Raw genomic sequence first — 7,755 nt, forward strand, 5'->3', positions numbered from 1 at the left:
TCTTCGACTAACCGACTAAATAATACGACTTTAAACTTAACAGTTCCAAATCAACATATTAATTCGATTACGCCTCCTAGAATCATACCGATAAATCCCAACTTCGACAATTTCCAATAGTTAAATTCTTAATTAATTTAATTAAATAATTAATTAAATTTGGGGCATTACGCCGTTTCCTCCACAGTGAAACCCTAGCACCCATTTTTTCTCTTCTTCTTCGCCATTAGCCGTGAATCTTGTGCTTCATACGTTAAAGTATTCTTCTTCTTACATCTTATTATTAGATAGTTCTCCATTATCTTGTTTGTTGCATGTTGTTTTGGTTGATTAATTGTTCTCAATTTTTCTGATTCGTCTTCGCTACCTTAATGAATACCATACTTTTGCTATGGTACATATTGTTTGTGTAACTATGGAAAAAAGTACAAGAAGCATGAAGCTATGATGGAAACTTCATCCACCTTGTACTTATTCTTCATAGCTTCATAAACAAGATGTTTTTCATACTCTGTTGATAAATAAGTTTGAGTTTATTATATTCTATGTAGATTGTTTGTTTCACTAACCCTCACTTAAAATACATTAATTTAAATTGACATAGATACTATAATCTGAAAAATTAAATTGTATTTGAAAACCAACTTATATCGATCATTGTTTTCGAATTGCATGCGTCTCATCGTTCATTTAATGTTCTTTTACATATAGATTATGGTATAATGACCTGACTCCTCAGATGCATTGTTGTCTTCGATTATAGTTAAATTTCATTAACTTCAATTTAACTATAATCGAAGATAATGATGTATCTAAGAAGTTAGACCAATAAACCACAATATATATCTAAAAGAGCATGAAATGCACGATGAGACGCATGCAATCAGAAAAAACAATGGTTTGTTTAAGTTGGTTTTCTAGAATAACTTAATTTTTAGATTATAGACTTCTTCATCAATTTGAAAGCTTGTATTTCTTTAGTTAGGTGTATGGAAAACAAGCAATCTACATATATTGTGTTGATGGGTTTCAAACCCAGTACCTATGTGTAACCGTGATCAAATGTCATTTATGATTTACATAATTTGTATTGATGAGTTTCGAACCCAGTACCTATGCGTAAGTATCACAACGGTTTATAAGTATAACAGTTGTGATAAGTGGCGCTCATCATGCCTTTCAATAACAGTTTATAGATCGTGATAGAAACAACGAACTTACAACCACACCCTACTTAACAATGATCCGTGTGATGGTATCCCTTTTCCAACCGTTGTGAAATGGATTTTCTGTAATAGTGAGGTATAATAACTTAATTAAAAATAATACTACTCTTGTTCACTTTTTAATTTATTATTATAAAATAAAATATAATAAGATATTTTCATATAAAAAGAAGAACACCAATAGATAAACTCATAAGTAATAATATATTATATTTTATTAAATTTTTAATAATAAATAAATAGTTAAAAAATAAAAATTTTAAATGTTTAATTATAATCTATAAATAATAATTAAAATTTATATAAAAAATATTTAAAATAAAATTAAAAGTAGTATTAAAAATTATAATAGACAAATAACTTTTACATATTATATTTATAATAAATATTATAAACAAATATTGACTCTAGAGGCATAAATATAAGACGTTGTCTCAAATGAGAGACCTATTCACATGAGAATCTGCTCTCTTTTTTCTTTTTCGTTTTTTGGATTTTGACAATGATTGTAGTAGTTTTTCATCAAATTTAGCAGGAATTATTTTGTGAGGGTCAAAATCCCCCGCTATTTCAAAGTTTATTTTTACTATTCATCAATTTTTCTACTGTTTGATCAAAATAGCAGGAATTATTATTTTTCGGGTGTTAATATCTCATGCTAAATGCTTTGAAACAATTAAAAGTAGTAGATAACCGCTAGGCTACTTTGCAATAAGTGATAAATTTATTCAAGATACATTTATACAAACTTAATTATTATATTATTATATTTATAAATCCAGTAACTTAAAAGTTGAGATCCCTAACTTTTGAAGGCCTTGTGCAACCGACCAGATTACAAGGACCCAAAATCGGCCTTGCACATCAGTAACAACCTCTTCGTTTAACACAATTTTTTATGTAACTTCCGAAGATGGAGCAGTTCAAGTAGTATATACCAATTATTGATTTAGTGCTAGAAGGGGGTGTTGAGTGATGTTGGTGAATAAAAACGTAGTTTATCTTGGATTTGCGAATGGTGAAAGAAAACTAAATAAAACACAGTAATATTCCCAGACAAAGAAGATCAAGTCACACGTCGTTTTAGTTACCTTTACTTTTAGTGTTTATATAGATTACACTTAAGGATGATAAAACGGTTCCGGCCCGTTGGACATGCCCGTTTTACCCACAATTTTTTATAGGACAGGGCAATATTTTAGGTCTGCGCTTTCTAATATGTCACTAGTACAAAAATGTTAATTTACACCCGTTTTTTATTAAATTTACACCCATTATTTTTAATAAAAATCGGGTGTATATCCACAGGGTGAGAAATGTCTAACAAATTTACACCCGTTATTTTTAACAAAAATCGGGTGTAATTGGGCATAATTACGTTTTTAATTACACCCTGTTTTAATAAAAATCGGGTGTAATTGGGCGTAATTACGTTTTTAATTACACCCTGTTTTAATAAAAATCGGGTGTAATTGGACGTAATTACGTTTTAATTACACCCTGTTTTAATTAAAATCAGGTGTAAATGGGCTTAATTACGTTTTAATTACACTCTGTTTTAATAAAAATCGGGTGTAGTTGGGCTTAATTACGTTTTAATTACACCCTATTTTAATAAAAATCGGGTGTAATTGGGCTTAATTATGTTTTAATTACACCCTATTTTAATAAAAATCGGGTGTAAATATGTTCTTAATTACCCCCTATTTTAGTAAAAATCTGGTGTAAATACGCCATTTATGAATGAACAATTATATCTATTTACACCCTATTTTATAAACACCATTTAGTTATATTTTATTTTCGGTCATAATTGCAAATACTATAAAATCATACTTATAAAAATCATATTTTAACTAAGTCAAAATATTTTTAATATTAACCAAAAAGTATACAAAATCATGTGTCGTCATAATATTTCAAGTACTATAAAATCATACACATAAAAATTATATTTTAACTAAGTCATAACACTTTCTTCATATATAACTTTTCTTCTTCTTCTTCTTTGGCTTTTGTTTTGGCAACATTTCTATCTCCTTATCCTCTTCAACCATTTGCATTTGATCTAGTAGATTTTGCTTCTCACCTAAGATTAATGACTTAAAAAACTTATTAATATGCATCACCTAAGATTAACAGGGACATAACAAATGGAATACACACCAAACTGGCTCATTGTTTTAATCCTCAAATTTGACAATGCAAGTGATAAAATTTATGTAGAGAACTAACAGCAAGATATTACTTTATTAATTTTAATAAGCATTATATTTAGCATTACTAGTGGTAATAAAATGATTAGGAAATTAAGTGATATGTTGGATTGTGGTAAAAGTATAACCTGTTTCGCTTTCGACATGCCAATTGATAAGAGTTCATTCATAATTGTTTCCCATATGATCTTCCCTCTGAAGAACAACCCACTTCCTTTCTGTTGTATACAATAATTGTTTTTTAAAAAAAAAACTCAAATCAAAATAAACCCAAATATAACAAGAATTTCTTATTTGAATATGCAAAACACAGAACCTGTAACAACCAATGCCAAATAATAAATAAACTTCTAAAGTTTCAAAGTTGCAAAGGTAAACCAACCCTAACCTCAGTTTCTGGGTGACCAGCAAAGGATGCACCATCACAATAGCGTATCTTCACCTTGTTCCAGTTAAAGAAATCTGAATAAGTTTGGCAGATCCAGCGAGCTAAGTAACATCACTTAACACACACACATTTTCCAGCATACAAACCATGCCACATCTAAAGGTGAGTGATAGAAACCGGTACCAATTGAAATAATTCGCTTAATAACAATGATTATTTGTTGAATATTATCTATAGAAATGATCTCAAACAGAAACGAAACACAAAGATTTCCCCCAACCCCAAACTCATGCCAATATCGGATAACCAGAATACAATTCAGTCTCTGCTCTTATCCTACAGCCATTACACATAACTGCCTAAATTTAATAATTGTTGCTGATATCATATAATATTAATTGTTATTTTGGCCCTCTCCTTTAAAAAAAATTCTTTATAAGATCTTTAACAGTGAGCTTGAAAACCAAAAATATACTTGGCCAGGTTATAGTGAATGTTTTGCCAGACCAATCAAAATCACATCATTAATAATCTACTATTCAGGGAGGTATGGATGTACAGTTTAATCACATCATAAAAACGCAATGATGTGGACATAACTAAATCCTAAATTGCTAAAACATTAGAGCACATAGACACACATGAGAGAAAGGAAGAATGTTAAAGTAATTGGATTATTGTTAGTAGGAGATTATAAAGGTTGTATATGCATGTTATAAGGTAGTTTAACCAACCAGGATTTTGATCAGGAACAGAGTTTAGCATCCCCGAAAAAAGAACAGGTGTATCCATATGATTAGATGATCCCAAAGCAGTTGTTTTCCTATAAGAACATGAAGCTCCATCAATTCAAGTTTCGCGGTAACACGAGCAACAGAACCATCCGCAATGATATCATCACACCTCATCCATTTTCATCCCTGAATCAATGATATCCTTTATTCATCAGTGCTCTAAATCATGACCAACAGAAACTTACAAACTTGAAATATGAAATGAAAAATAGTAAATACAACAAAAAAACTTAAATACAATGTCAACGGGAACACCAAAACCAAACACACGCCAACCTGTACGATGGATCAGCAACGACGAATACATGTGGATTGAGTTCACCAAATGGAGCTCCCTTATACTGCTCCATCATGTGGTTATTGTACAAATGAGGAAGCTTTGTGAATGGATTAACAGCAATTAAAATGCTCCCCGTATATGTCTAACAAAGACAAAAAAAAAAGTCACGTGGATCAATAAACATAAAAATATTTGTTGAAGATCGATGAGTATGCACGAAAATTCTTAACCTTTAAACAATATAAATTTTGAGCTACAAAGTTACAATGGTTAACATTAGAGGCATGTAAAGGAAGAAAAAAGAGCAAGACCCATACCTGAAATGGGTAACTGAGTATCCTCTGAAGAAAACATGTGTTCGATTTGGATCAACATTGTTGTCAATCCATCTAGCCCACGTAGTCAATGCTCTTTTATATGCATCCAGAACTTTGAGTCTCGGGTACACATGGTTGCCTTCTTGATAATAGTCTTCTCTGTAACATTACCAGATGACAAATGAGAATCACAAATGGTAAAACTATGATAATAGTCATCTCTGTAACATTAATTTCTTGCTTGGAAAAGAAATTTGGTGAAACAACTTAGCAACAGTAAAACTATGATTGTATAGCAGGCATGAACTTAAATTATAGTAGTATAACATGCCAATATCTATATAATGCACTGCACCTTTCTAATGGAAAACCGGTAAGGCTTACATATAGTAGCCATAGAACATGAATACTACGGACAAGAAAAGGTGAAACAGACCTCTTTTCACATAATAGTTGGTCATGAAACCGTCCTCATTATAACCGAAGATAAAAGCCAAAAAAGATATCGCAGCATTGATGAACGCAAACAGATAAGGGATAGTTGTACTTGTAAGGACAACATATGATGAGATGCACAGCATGAAAATGGCCAAAACTGCAAATGAAGAAATAACTATGGAGGGTTTTATACATGACATTATAACCTGCAAACAACCAAAAAGGATAGAAGCGTCGATACAATTTATTGTGGTGTAATAAATTTTATTATGATGACTAAAGTATGTGATTTAAAACTAGTAATTCCAAATACAAGTACTTTCACATGACAAGAAAACAAGTTCAACAGACCATTTATGATAGAGAAAACATTTGCAACAAGATTCAGAACTAAGACACCACATACTGAATGCATTAAAAAAATAACAAAACTTAATCAAATTAAAAAGTCTATGTTTATATTAGATTAACCAAACTAATTTCACACACACACAAAAAAAATATTTTTAAAATGCTAATGTTAGTGTTCATTGTTAGGTGATAGGGTTTATGGCATTGAATTCATTGTTAGGTGAAAGTGTTTATGGTATTGAAAGGGTTTTAACAGTACAACTACAAGATCATATGTGTTCTTATCTGTTTACAATTTTGACTCAAGTAAAGTAAGCTCAAAGTTAACAAAACTTAAACAACCAAAAACTAAACTAATGACAGAAAACAAATGAAAAATATTGTGTAAACTATATAATACTAAAACAAAAACATAAGCATTTCTTGTTTCTTTTCTTATAGAAATACTCCATGCCTTTAAAAAACAAACATAAGCATAAGATATTCTACTGATAAATGATTGTATATATCTTGCATGAGATAACCCCACTTAACGTTTGAACTCCAAAACCAAAGCTTCTTAATGTATATTTCAATGGGATACATATCATTACTCCCAGTGGTGTATTTTGAAAATCCTAATAACAACTCATAAAAATTATACTACAGTTTAATCAAAATAAAAAGATACTTTATAGGTATAATTGAAATCTACCATCGCCAAAATCATTAGCAGAATGCTGGTTATGACTCATAAGGTGGTTACTGTGAGCTGGCTATGACTCATGACAGTAAGGTGCCCATAACAGTGGTTCACAATTGGAAGTAGTAGTCCTTGTTGCCACTCATCTAACCAAATATATCACCAAACACCTTATGTAAATCATTCAATTGGAGATTTACAACATAAAAAGAAAATTTAGTTTTTGGGAAGAGGATAATGTTAGTGTTAATATAACACATTTGAAAATAAATCAACTAAACAATTACTAATGAGTAGGAATTCAAATAAGGAGCCCAAGAATCCTAGTATCGAAAGGAACACCTGAAACCTAGAAAATAAATCAAAATTGAGTGAAAAGTCAAAATCCATAGTGGGCACCAATTAGATTTATGATTTTAAAAAACAGTTTGGGGTTTTAAAAATAAATTATAGGAAAATGAAGAGTAAGTTAATATAGAAGAAGAAACATGTAAAAGAAAGAAAGAAAATGAAGAACCAAAGCCGATGGTTCGAACAGACATTTTTACAAACACTTTCCATGCATCCATCTCTCACATTCGAAAGTTCAAATTTACCCATTAATTTTACATTTAGCATAAACAAATTGTTGAGAAATTACAAGAAAAAAGAATCATAAAATTTGGAGTTCAATATCTAAGAGAAATAGTGAGAACTTACTTGGGTATGATTGAATCAGATAACGATGATCGATGTCGTTGCTGCGTTGAGCTCACCTGTGTTCTCGAATCATTGCAGTTGTGTGTGTCAGTTTTCGTTTTCGCCGATGATGATGATGTGGTCTGTGAGGTGAAGCTCGCGTCGGTGTTTGCGATTGCGTTGAAAATTGGAGGAAATCAGTGCTGAAAGTTGATATTAAAGATGGAGGATCTGTAGGTTGTGCTTCTGTTGTTGATGCACCGTGGATGTTGTTGAATCTGCTTGAAGGACAAGGTTGTGTCGATGTGCTGCAGATGGATGATGGGTTTTGTGTGTTGCGTTGCTGCAATCTGAATAGTGAGGCAAGTGAAGTTGTATGTTGGAA

At 31.0% G+C, this 7,755-nt stretch overlaps 1 long non-coding RNA gene across 1 annotated transcript; it reads right to left on the reverse strand.

Annotated features, from left to right (window-relative positions):
* Nucleotides 1-3,167: 3,167 nt before the first annotated feature.
* Nucleotides 3,168-7,755, reverse strand: LOC131646634 (uncharacterized). The gene is made up of 8 exons (XR_009297546.1): nt 7,392-7,755; nt 5,658-5,865; nt 5,222-5,380; nt 4,901-5,046; nt 4,565-4,750; nt 3,831-3,904; nt 3,571-3,660; nt 3,168-3,315 (listed from the first exon to the last, which is right to left on the reverse strand). It is a non-coding gene; the product is annotated as an uncharacterized LOC131646634 (long non-coding RNA).

The sequence above is a fragment of the Vicia villosa genome, linkage group LG2 (genome assembly GCF_029867415.1).
Source record: "Vicia villosa cultivar HV-30 ecotype Madison, WI linkage group LG2, Vvil1.0, whole genome shotgun sequence".
Taxonomy (NCBI): domain Eukaryota; kingdom Viridiplantae; phylum Streptophyta; class Magnoliopsida; order Fabales; family Fabaceae; genus Vicia; species Vicia villosa.